This window comes from Dromiciops gliroides, chromosome 5 (assembly GCF_019393635.1).
Source record: "Dromiciops gliroides isolate mDroGli1 chromosome 5, mDroGli1.pri, whole genome shotgun sequence".
Lineage (NCBI taxonomy): Eukaryota > Metazoa > Chordata > Mammalia > Microbiotheria > Microbiotheriidae > Dromiciops > Dromiciops gliroides.
This window is the reverse complement of record NC_057865.1, coordinates 94,743,768-94,755,355: the sequence shown is the minus strand read 5'-3', so window position 1 is coordinate 94,755,355 and position 11,588 is coordinate 94,743,768.

Sequence of the window (11,588 nt, the reverse complement as noted above, 5' to 3'; positions counted from 1 at the left end):
ATTGGGGACCTTAATTGCACTCCAGATCAGACCCCTTGAAAGCTGGGCAAGGATGTTTGACCCACCCTTCCCAGCCTGAATGGAGAGCCTAGGTCTTCACTCACCTAGTGGACCATGGACCAAAGGGGCTGCCAGCAGAACCCAGCCCAAGAATCGGGAACGGTTTCAGAAGGTGTTGGGGCAGAAGTCTCAGACTGAACACCTGGGTCAGCCCTCGACCCCAGCCAATGCTTCTCAGACCTAACCAAGGAAGGGATAGGGAGGGGACCCTCCCATTGCTCCCTCCTTTACTGGATAGATCCATGGATCCAGAACAAGGGAAGTGGGGACCCCAGGATTACCTGGGAGTGGTGAGCCAGGGATCCCCAGGGCCCATGGAGGCCTGAAGGGACAATCACGTACACTGCAGGTAGGAGAGAGAGAGGGATGTGTTAAGGGATGGGATCTAAAGTGGTGGCACCACCTTGTCTTTGAATAGTGCTTTAGACTTTCCCAAAGCACTTTCTAGGCTCTTTTTCTCCTTTTACCCTCACCACCTCCTTTGTCCACTGGAACAGATACCCCAGATCTTCACCTATGCGGGTGATGGATCACAGATCAAGATAGCCTTATGCCCCTTTGACAGATAAGGAAACTGAACCACAGGGAGACTAAGTAACTTACCTGAAGTCACAAGGCAGGACCAGAACTCAGGTCCCCTGACTTCTAGTCTAGTGCCTGTGCTGTTCCACCATACTGTCCTACCTCAGTCATTTGAGCAAGTGCTTCAGCCTGGTCCTCTCCTGCCCAGCCTCATTAGGACCAACAAGGAGTGCTCATGCTTACTTGATGTGGGCAGGGAGAATAGGAGGGCAGATGGTTCACATAGTGCCCCATCCCATGGCTGAAGACAGTGCTGCTGCAATTTGTGCAAATCTCACTGAGCTCTTGAGGGAAGGAGGAAGATCTGGGGTCCATCCCCTTCCCCAAGACCTGATACAGCAGCATCTTGATTTGACTGCATGAGAGAAAGGGGCTAGCACTTGCCTGGAGTCAGATCTCGTCCTGCCTAAGGGACCGAAACTGATTTATTCCAGCTTTTCAAGGGAGCAGGGTAGTAAAGAGGGGGTAGAGAGTTGTTATACCAGCCACAGTTCTGAGATGCCCCGGCTGTGGTTCCTCCCTTGCCCCTTAACCCCTGGGCTCTCTAATTGGTGCTATCTGTACAGTTGAGGACAGTTATGGACATAGATCCTAACGTGTCATGGTGCCTGGTGAGCGTTTTTTTGTTGTTGTTGTTGTTTTTTTAGAGAGCGCCACCTGACTCCCTTTTTTATGTGTGCATTTAATATGTGGCCCCAGGGCCTTAAATCCCCAGGGGCCACATTCTCTGTGTTTGTGTCTTGCATGGCCCTGCAAAAAAAAAATTAAAAAATTAAAAAATAGCACTGAGGGTGGGATGAAGTGCCCTGGGGCTCTCAATGCATTTATTAAAAAATGACTTCTTTCCCTCCCTTGCACTCTGACCCCTGCTTCTCTCCCACTTTGGAAGGGGTTGCTTGGGGAGCAGTGAGAAGGCAGCCCTCCCACCCACCCCTTTCGAGCTTTAAGCTTCTGAACCTTCCCCCATGTCCTCTGCTTCTCCCAGACACCCAATGGCCACACAAAGGGAATTCTTGCAGCAAAATAAGAGGGGATGTCCAGGCTACAGGTGTTGGAATACTGGAGCTTTTTCCAATGTGGCTGCATATAGCAAAACCCAAATGAACTAGAATCTCCTTTTATCAGAAAGATTGCCTTTTTTTTTTTCATTGCTTTTGCTGTGTTCCAATTTTAATAAAAAAGGTAACTCAAGCTGAGATCAGGAATGTTTTCACAGAATAGTCACAGAATGTGGAGATGGAAAAGGGCTTATCTTGTCTAACTATCATTTTGCAGGAAAGTAAATTGAGGCCCAATGAAGTGACTTAAGCAAGGTCACAAATCCAAATTAGTGGCAGATTTGGGACAGAGCTAAAGTCCAGTGCTCTCTCCACAAACCGCCAAATGGCAGCAGATGTCTTGGGACTAATCTATACCTATCCCGATCTCCTGTGTTGATGTCAATCTCTAAGCCTGGAAAAGGATGGCTGATGTTCAGAATGTTGCTCCTAAAAATCTCTGCAAGATAGAGAGATTGTACCCTGGCCTCCCTGTACTGAAAGATTTTAAATAAGGGATTACAACAAAAAAAAAAGGAGTTTCTACTTAAACCCCAGTTAACAAGAATATTAGTTACTGAGGGCCATCCATTTCCCAAATAATCTGGTTTATGAAGCTTTGATTGGCCTTTTACCAGTCCTACTCATTCATCCTGGATAATACTGGCCAGAGCAAGATCTAGAATATTTAGAAAAGTGGTTCTCAAAGTGTGGTTCAGGGGACCCCTTTCAAGACTCATTTGGGGGTCACGATGTCAAAACTTTTCATAATAATACTTTCAATATTATAAAAATATCAGTAGGTATAACCCACATAAAGAAAACCTCCTTGAGGGGTCTTTAATAACTTTTAAGAATGTAAAGTGTTCCTGAAACCAAAAAGTTTGAGAACCACTGATTGAGAATAGCCTTTCTCAGGGCAGCTAGGTGGCGCAGTAGATAGAGCACCGGCCCTGGATTCAGGAGGACCTGAGTTCAAATCCGGCCTCAGACACTTGACACTAGCTGTGTGACCCTGGGCAAGTCACTTAACCCCAATTGCCTCACAAAAAAAGAAAAAGAGAATAGCCTTTCTCACTGTTATACCCAGTGACTAGGGTTCAGACTGATTGAATACGTGCTCTAAGCCATAAGGAACCAGCTCATAACCATCTAGGCATGGGGGATGGGAGGGGAAAGTCTGTGTGTCCTTAGCCAAGAGAAGATAATGTATCTGTTCCCAGCCACATTCCCAATGAATCAGACACAACTGTCGGAAAATGTCCTGGCTTTCCTTTAGCCAGTTTGAGGCCAGATGGCAGTGAGAAGAGATCTTGGGTGGGTGAGTAGTTGAAGAATAAGGAAAAGATGACCAAATATTATTCAACAGATGTTGAGTACTTGTTACATTTGAGGATACCATGCTACGGCACCGTGAAAGAAACCAAGATGTCTAGGATATGATCCCTGCCCTCCAGGACCTTATACTTTAATGGAAGGAATTAAATACATGCACAAATAGCCACACTACAAAGCAAATATGAGTGGTACAGATGGGTTACTTGAAGGGCTGGCATGTGAACTAGGGTTAAGACTTGTTTTGTTTGGCCTCAGGAGTCAGGGTAAGACCTAGTGGGTAGAAGTTACAGAGGGAAAAACCTCCTAATATTTAGAACTGTCCAAAAGTAGAAATGTAGATCTTCAAGGTAGTCTGGATGACCATTCATGTGGGACATTGAAGAAGGGAATCCTGTTCAGATACAAAGAGGCCAGGATGGTGTCTGAGGTTCTTGAACACTTGGAGATTCTATGATTCTGCTGAGTGGATTGCAAAAGGAATGGCATGACTTCCATTTCTCCTTTCACCAGGGATCCCCACAAGGTTTCACAAATGAAAATGTATTAGGAGCTCTGATCTAAAGAGTCAATTTAAGGACGTGTTTTTTGAGTTGTTGCCTGGCCAGCCCTATTCTCAGACCTTTGGAGTATACAAGAGGAAACAAAGTCTCTGCTGTCAAAGAGCTTATAGTCTAGTTGGAGAGACAAGCCATATTTAGGCAAAAAAGTAACTAATAAAACAGGTTCTAATAAGGTCCAAATGACAGCATGCTATTGAAATTCAGAGGAAGGAGAAGTATCACTGACTGGCATGGTCAATCTTCATGAAGGAAATGAACTTGAACTGAGTCTCAAAGGATAGCTAGATTTGGCTGGGTAGAGATATTTGGGGAGAATGGAACATACAAAAGGAAGGGGAAACAGGTATGATTTGTAAGGAGAGAAAGGGAGGACATCAATCTTGCTCATCAGCAAAGAGTGGAAGATGAGAAAGGTAGATTGTGGGGCAGATCATGGAAGGTATTGAATGCCCAGCAAAGGAGTTAAGACTTAATGTATAGTCAGTAGGGAGCACAAGAAGGTTCTAGAAAAAGTGATGTGACTTTCAACAGTGTTTAGATAAATTAGCAGAAACAGAAGATTCTAGGTTTTACAACTGGAATGGATCTTAGAGAACATCTAATCCAACCCAGATTTATATGTCCTTTAGTTAAGGACATATTAATTACTTCTCAAATCCTGTCCCATAAAGGACAAAGGGGAGATGGTATTCCTTGACCTTCAGGCCATATAAATCTTTGCCTTCATAGACTCACAGATTTCTCAGTGAGAAGGGACCTTAGAGACCATTTATCCTAACCCTATCCCATCTATAACATAACCCACAAGTGGTTATCTACCTACTGCTTGAAGACTAGTGAGGGATCCAGTATCTCCAGAGGCAGCCCATTTCACTGTGGGATCACTCTAATGGTTCAAACTAATCAAAATTGTAACAATGAGGCACAAGCTGTTGTTGCAAGATAGAATCATGGTAAGTGTTCTAGAACATTAGAGGTGTCAATAATCTGGGGAGCAGGTCTTCCCCCATCAGGGTGGCAGTCTGTGAGAAAGTGTACCCCTTTGTGCATGGGGAGTCCGAGTGATTCAATGACTTGATTTTCCCTTGTTATTTACTTTGCTATTCTGTCTTAATTAAATGCTTTGCTATTTGACTTATGGTTTCTGCTTAGTCTTTTGGTAGAGAATGTGTTAGATGTTGGTTTGAGTCATATTTGATTCATTTTGATTACCTGAAACACCCCACAACACACCTGAGGTAGAGCTTCCAAAGTGTTATGGGTCCCCTGCTACACATACTCATTTGAGTCTCATAAAAACCATTTAAGGAAAAAAATTTTAAAATAAAAAAACAAAACTTGTAGGTACTATAGAGATTATATTTGTTTAAATGATATTTATTTGATTCATACTTAAACAATTTGTTTAAATGACCTCATTTGATTAAATGAGATAATATTTGTAAAGCACTTAGCATATGTCTAGCATGTAGTAGGTGCTCTACAGATGGTTATTATTCCCTTCCCCTTCCTCTTCTCTCCCCACCCAACATTCTACAGCTGAGGAAACAGAAGCGTGGAGATTCCTGACAGTTGAAGGGACACAGCTTTGAGGTTTTTTTTATCCCCAGAAACAGTGAAGGGCTTATACTGCACTGTCTGTATTCTTCCTTAATTCTCTTTATCCAGTCTGTCATGAAATGTATATTGAGGACTTCTGGAGTACACAGCAGTGCAGGGAAACCACAAAAAGTATGAGCTACATTTCCATTATCCTGCCATAAAGGACCTACAATTTTATTATCATAGCCACCAATAATAATAGCAACCAGTAATTACAAATCACTTTAGATTTGAAGGCAAGAAGTTACTTTTTAACATTTTAAAATGCTTTCATATCTGTTTGATTATTTGATCTCCACACACCCATCAGGTAAGTATAGACGCAGCTAGGTGGTGAGAACACTGGACCTGGAATCAGGAAAACCTGAGTTCAGATCCAGCTTCAGATGCTTACTAGCTGTGTGACCGGGCAAGTCATGTCATCTTTGTCTGCCTCCATTCCCTCATCTGTAAAATGAGAATAATAGCCTCTACCTCCCAGGGTTGTTTCCAGGATCTAATGAAATAATATCTGTAAGGTGCTTTGCAAACCTTAAAGCACTATATAAATTCTAGCAAAATAAAATAAGGAAATTGAACTCCAGAGATGTTGAGTGAATTACTAGACAGTTAAACAAGAGGCCATATAGGAAAGCACGCAGCAAGTAGTCATTGGAGAACAGTGGCATCTGATCAAAGGCTAAAATTAGTGTTGTATAAATCACCAGAAGTCACTACAGAAGTTCAAAGAGAGGACCAAGCGGAAAGGCTAGCCTGAGACACTACTGACTCAGAATTCTTCCTCCTGGGAGAGCAAATGAGCTCAGTGGCCCAGGCCTTCAGGCTTCCTTACGAGTGGGTTCTGCAGCTCCTTCATTATAGAGGGTCATCGGAGAATCAGATTAGAATTAGAGGACACAGGGGTTCTCTAGTTTCAGGGCTTTTTAAACTTTTTCCACTCATGACCCCTTTTTGCCTAGAATTTTTTACATGACCCCAGGAACATAGGTATATGAAATACATATACATAACTTTTTACTGTTGGCCAAATTTTTCACAACCCCCACTTTCAGTTACGTTACCCCAAATGGACACGCAGTTTAAAAGCTAGGCTCTAGTTTAACCTCATTTATAGATGAGAAAACTGAGGCCAAGATCACACAGGAAGTAAGTGGTGGAATTTACATTCAAATCCAGAAATGCAGACTCAAATACAGTTCTTTGTTCGCTGTACACATCTGGGCCTTGAGATCATATTGTACCCTAGGACTAGAGTGACCCTCATGAAAAAGAAAGTGTTCTAAGCACCTGCAGCTTCTTTTTTAGCTCCTTTGCGACATACTTGCCACCTGGCCCTGCCCCACGATCCTCCCTGGTTCTTATCTCCAATGGCTAGCCCCATTGCATGGGAACCAAATAAAACACCTTGCATGAGCTTTAGGACCCATAATGGTTGGGAATTCTATGAGGGAGTGAGGAAGGGGTGCTGGTAAGGGCTGTGACAATGAACTAGTGATCGGGAAGGAGAGGGGAACTAGAAATATAGACTGGGACCCGGAGTCTTCAAGCCTGTATGTAGCCTTAGCACAAGGGGAGCCAATTTAATGAGCCCACACATTTGTATACTTTTTTCCAAAGTGCTGAAGAAAAAGAAATAAAAAACAACTCAAGAATTAGAGCCTACAAATTATGAATCAGAACATTTAAGAATTAGGATTCTTAGAAATTAGAATTATTGTCCGAAAGCAGAAGAGATAGCTATAGAAAGTGGTGAATTAATCCATTGCTGGATGTTTTCTAGTAGAAGCTGGGGAAGCTAACCCAGAGGAGTCCTATTTAGGTACAGATTAGATGGAAACAAGAGGTAGCTTCTTAGCTCTCTTCTAACGCTGAGCTTCTATAACTCTATTATTGAATTATTTCCTCATGTCAGTCCTAATGGGGACAGACATTTGTCATTTCCATTTGTCAGATGAGGAAATCAAGGTCTGATGAGGGAAAGTGATTCACCCAAGCCTACACAGGAAACCAATGCTTTAAATGAAGGAATGAAACATTTGTTGACCATTTACTATGTGCTTAATACTGTATGAAGCTCTGGGAATACAAATAGAAAGGAGCTCACATTCTAACTGGGGAGACAATGCAAATCAAATGGAAATGCCCTTAGTGTGCAGTGGCAAAGCACCTTGAGCTCAGTGTCTTGGGCTATTTCCATCAAAGTCAGAGGGGAAATGGGGGTGGGGGTAGTTTGCCTTGCCTTGCCCAGGCTGCCTCCTGTTTCTCCCTCGAGGTGTCGGGCTGCTTCATCTAGGCTGGCTTGCCTTGTCTTGTGTGTGGACATTGGTTGGTGGTAGGTGGGTAGAGCTGCTCCCTTCATAGGATTTGTTTCCCCAGTGATGGCTCTGAAGGCTGGGCTGGAAGCACACACACATATACCAGGTCACACACATGTGCATATTATACATCTACACATACCCATATCTACATATTACATATACACACATACACACACACACACACACACACACACACACACACATATATACAGCAGTATGCTGGAGCTAGGCATTTACACCTTGGAAATTGGCGAAAACTACAAAATTAGGGCTCAGTTTATTGTTTTGTTGTTTGCCTTGGCTTAACAGAGGTGAGGAGAAAATGTTAATAATGTATATTATACTTTAAAGTGTGTCATAACTACATTTTTTTCCATGGAGCTGATTGGTAATCATTTACCAGCACATCACTTTGTCTAGACAACGTTTATATAGAAATGCACAGACACACACACATCCATACACACATACACAGTCTAAGGGAACAAAGGTTCAGTTTATAGACCACTCTCTATTTCTTTTTATTTATTTCTCTTGCTTATCACCTAATAGCCTGCCTTAGAATTCAGTCTCCACCAGAACCACCAGCTTTGTAAATTCCCAGGGAGAGTCTCCCCCATTGCTCAGCTGCAATTCTCCTCATTCTAGATGAGAGAGAAATGAGAACTAAATGCATAGCCCTTCCTCTGGTTCCATAGTCCTATTCTCCCAACTTCCACCACACAAATAACAACTCAAAAAAAAGGCTGGCTCCCTAACTTACTTGATCTATAGGGAGGTATCCAATATCCAGAAGGGACTAACTGAAAGAGCTAGGGAAGGGGAACTAGGAGTATGTCTAGAATAATCCATTAGAAATACCATAACCAGAGGCTGCACAGAACAACTTCCTCTGCCCCCCTACTCTCTTCAGTACAGGAGAGAAGGGGCAGTTGGCTAGGTCATATTCTTTGTGGTTTAGTGTTGTAAGGAAGGGGAAATAACTCTGAGGGAGCAGTTTCATTGAACCAGGTCCATTATCCTGCCCCTGGCACCAGCCACACCCTCTTAGTCTTGTAGTCTCTCTGAATGAGAGAGCTGGGGGATTAAGCACACATGTTCCCAAGATGGAAGGCAAGGCTTGGCTTTCTTTATTAGACTTGGATATGGGGTGGGTATGGGGAAGGGACAGGAAGGGGGAAAAGAATTTATTAAGAACTTACTATGTCCCAATGCTAAGTGGGACATTATTTCACAACAACCCCTCTGTGAGGTATGAGTCTCACTTTATAGTTGAGGAAACTCAGACACACAGGTTAAATGACTTACCTCAGTCATAAGGCTGTGTAAGTGCTGGAGGTCACATTTGAACTCAGATCTTCCTGACTCCAGGCCCAAGGCCTCTATGCACTGAGCCACCTAGCAACTTGCCTTGCTGGTTTCTTAGTACTCATACTAATAATAGTTAATATAGGAATGCTGCTTTAAAGTTTGCAGAGCAGTTTACATAGATCTGGGATTCTTAACCTTTCTTATGTCATAGATCCCTTTGGTAGCCTGGTGAAGCCTATGGACCCTTTCTCTGAATAATGTTTGTTGCCATAATTAAACAGAAGGACATGGCACAGTGGACAGTCAGGAAGACTCATCTTCCTGAGTTCAAATCTGGACTCAGACACTTATTGTGTGACCCTGGACAAGTCACTTAACACTATTTGCCTCAGTTTCCTCATCTGTAAAATGAGCCAGAGAAGGAAATGGCAAACCACTCCAACATTTCTGCGAAGAAAACCCCATGGGGTCATGATGAGTTGAACATGACTGAAAAACAACTAAACAACAACCAAATTCTTTTAATTAGAAATTAATGAAAATAAAGATGTATTTTTTCTTCCCATCCAAGTTCTCAGACCCCCTGAAATCTATCCATGGATCCTTGGATTCTAGGCTAAGACACCTTGCATATAGTATCTCTCTTATTTGAAATTCACGACATTAGGTAGGAAGTTCAGGTATTTACTTTTTGAATTCCCAATGATGTTATTAATAACCTTACCTTCAAACTGAAACCTCAGTTTAATTTTTCTTAAATATATCATTTCAATAGGCCTATATAGTATAATTGTTCTTGAAGTGGAAAACATTCGATTAGTTAAAAATAGTTTGAAGAATGGAAATAGCTCTCATCATTTTGTTCTCTTCTCCCTTCTTCCAACATTACAATTCCCCAGACCCATCCCACCAAAAATTTTTTCCAAAGGGGGAAAAAAAGTCACAAAAGTACAAGCTGAGGCATGTATTTGGACAGCTAGAATAATACCAATAGTTGATGTTTTATGCAATGATTAGCCAAGATTCCAAAAGGCCCATGATGACGACAGAAACATCAGGAGATAGAGAGGTCATAGACCTCTCAGGCAGAATGATACACACATTTGGATATAGCCAATATGGGAATTTGCCTTGCTCAACTACGCATGTTTGTTGCAAGGGGTTTGGATTTTTTTCTTCTTTTCAGTGGAGGCATGAAGGGGGCAAGAGGGAGAAAAAAATAAATACTTGACAATTGAAAAAAAATTTTTTTTAAACAAAGAGGCCTGGAAGAACATGGGTTTAAAATTAATTTGTGCCTTTGTTTATATCTGCAGTGCCACCTTGCAAAACCCTAATTTCCTCTTTCAGGTTTCTCTGCCTCTCCTCCAACTTTCATGCTGCAACAAGATGAGTCTTCCATAGCTGAAGATCTGGCCATTTGGCCTACTTCTTTTCAGAGCCCTCTAACTGCCTTTCCAGAATACCCAAACTCATTACATTGTCACTCAAGGTCCTCCGCCACCCCCACCCCCCCAAAGGTTCACTAAGGTCCCTTCCGGCTCTAAATCTATGATCTTGTCATTGTCTCTCTCCACCCTCCACCCTTCTCCACGTGCACCATGCTTCAGCCACATTAGAGTACACAGTTTCTTCTCTCTCTTTCCATATATGCAAAAACAACAACACTGAGAAGCAAAACTAAGCCATGACCATACTCTCGGTTTCCTGACACACTCAGGATTTGGGCCTCTGGACCTGGGCTTTCATCATTCTGTCTTTGGGATGCCCAACCTCAAACCCCTCTGTTGAACTGGTAGACATTTTACAAGGCGAAGCTTAAATGCCAATCCTTCCTCTATGCAGCCCTCCGTGACTTGGAAAAGGTATTTCCTTTCTCTGATCCCATACTGTATTCTAGATGGGATAAGCAATTTAAAGCGCTTCAAAAACCAAAACTGATATCATGTTCGGGGATCATCATCATCATTATTTTTTTTTTGCAGGGCAATGGGGTTTAAGTGACTTGCCCAGGGTCACACAGCTAGTAAGTGTCAAGTGTCTGAGGCCGGATTTGAGTCAGGTCCTCCTGAATCCAGGGCCGGTGCTTTATCCACTGCGCCACTTAGCCGCCCCATCATCATTATTATTACTACTACCAGTCCCTGATCATTATTTTCTTCGAGTCTACCTTATAATTATGGTATAGTTATATATGACTACGTACTATAGTAATAGTATAATAAGACTGCATAGATAAACAAGAGGGTTCCCAAAGTCTTGGTGCAGTGTGAAGACTTAGCTATTTAAAACTTCAGTAAGACTTTTGGGACATTCAGCACACGTCTTCCCTCTCCTGACAGACGACATGGGAAAGAAATTTAATTATGTTGTTTGTTCATTTTATTTATCTTTCAAATTATCTTTGTATCTCCCCGTGAAACTAACACTGCTTTGCATACATGTGCTTTGCACATAGGCACTTAAAATGACTGTTGAAGAATGAATGAAAGAAACCAGAAATCTTCAAAATGTAAAGCCTCTGACAAGCAAATGATTTGCTTTCGAAAGCGAGAAAACGGGTTAAAAAAGGAAAATGGCCTCTGCCCCTGGCTCGGGTCTTGGCTCTGCGCACGCGCGGGACGCTCCGGCTGCTCTCCCTCCTCCCGGCCCGCTGGAGGCGCCGTGCTTCGTTCCGCGACCCGGCTGCTGAGCCGGAGGCTACTCTTGGCAGGGTAGGCGGGCGGGGCGGGTCGTTGCTCCCAGGATGCAGTTTGTATCAACACGGCGGCGGCGGCGGT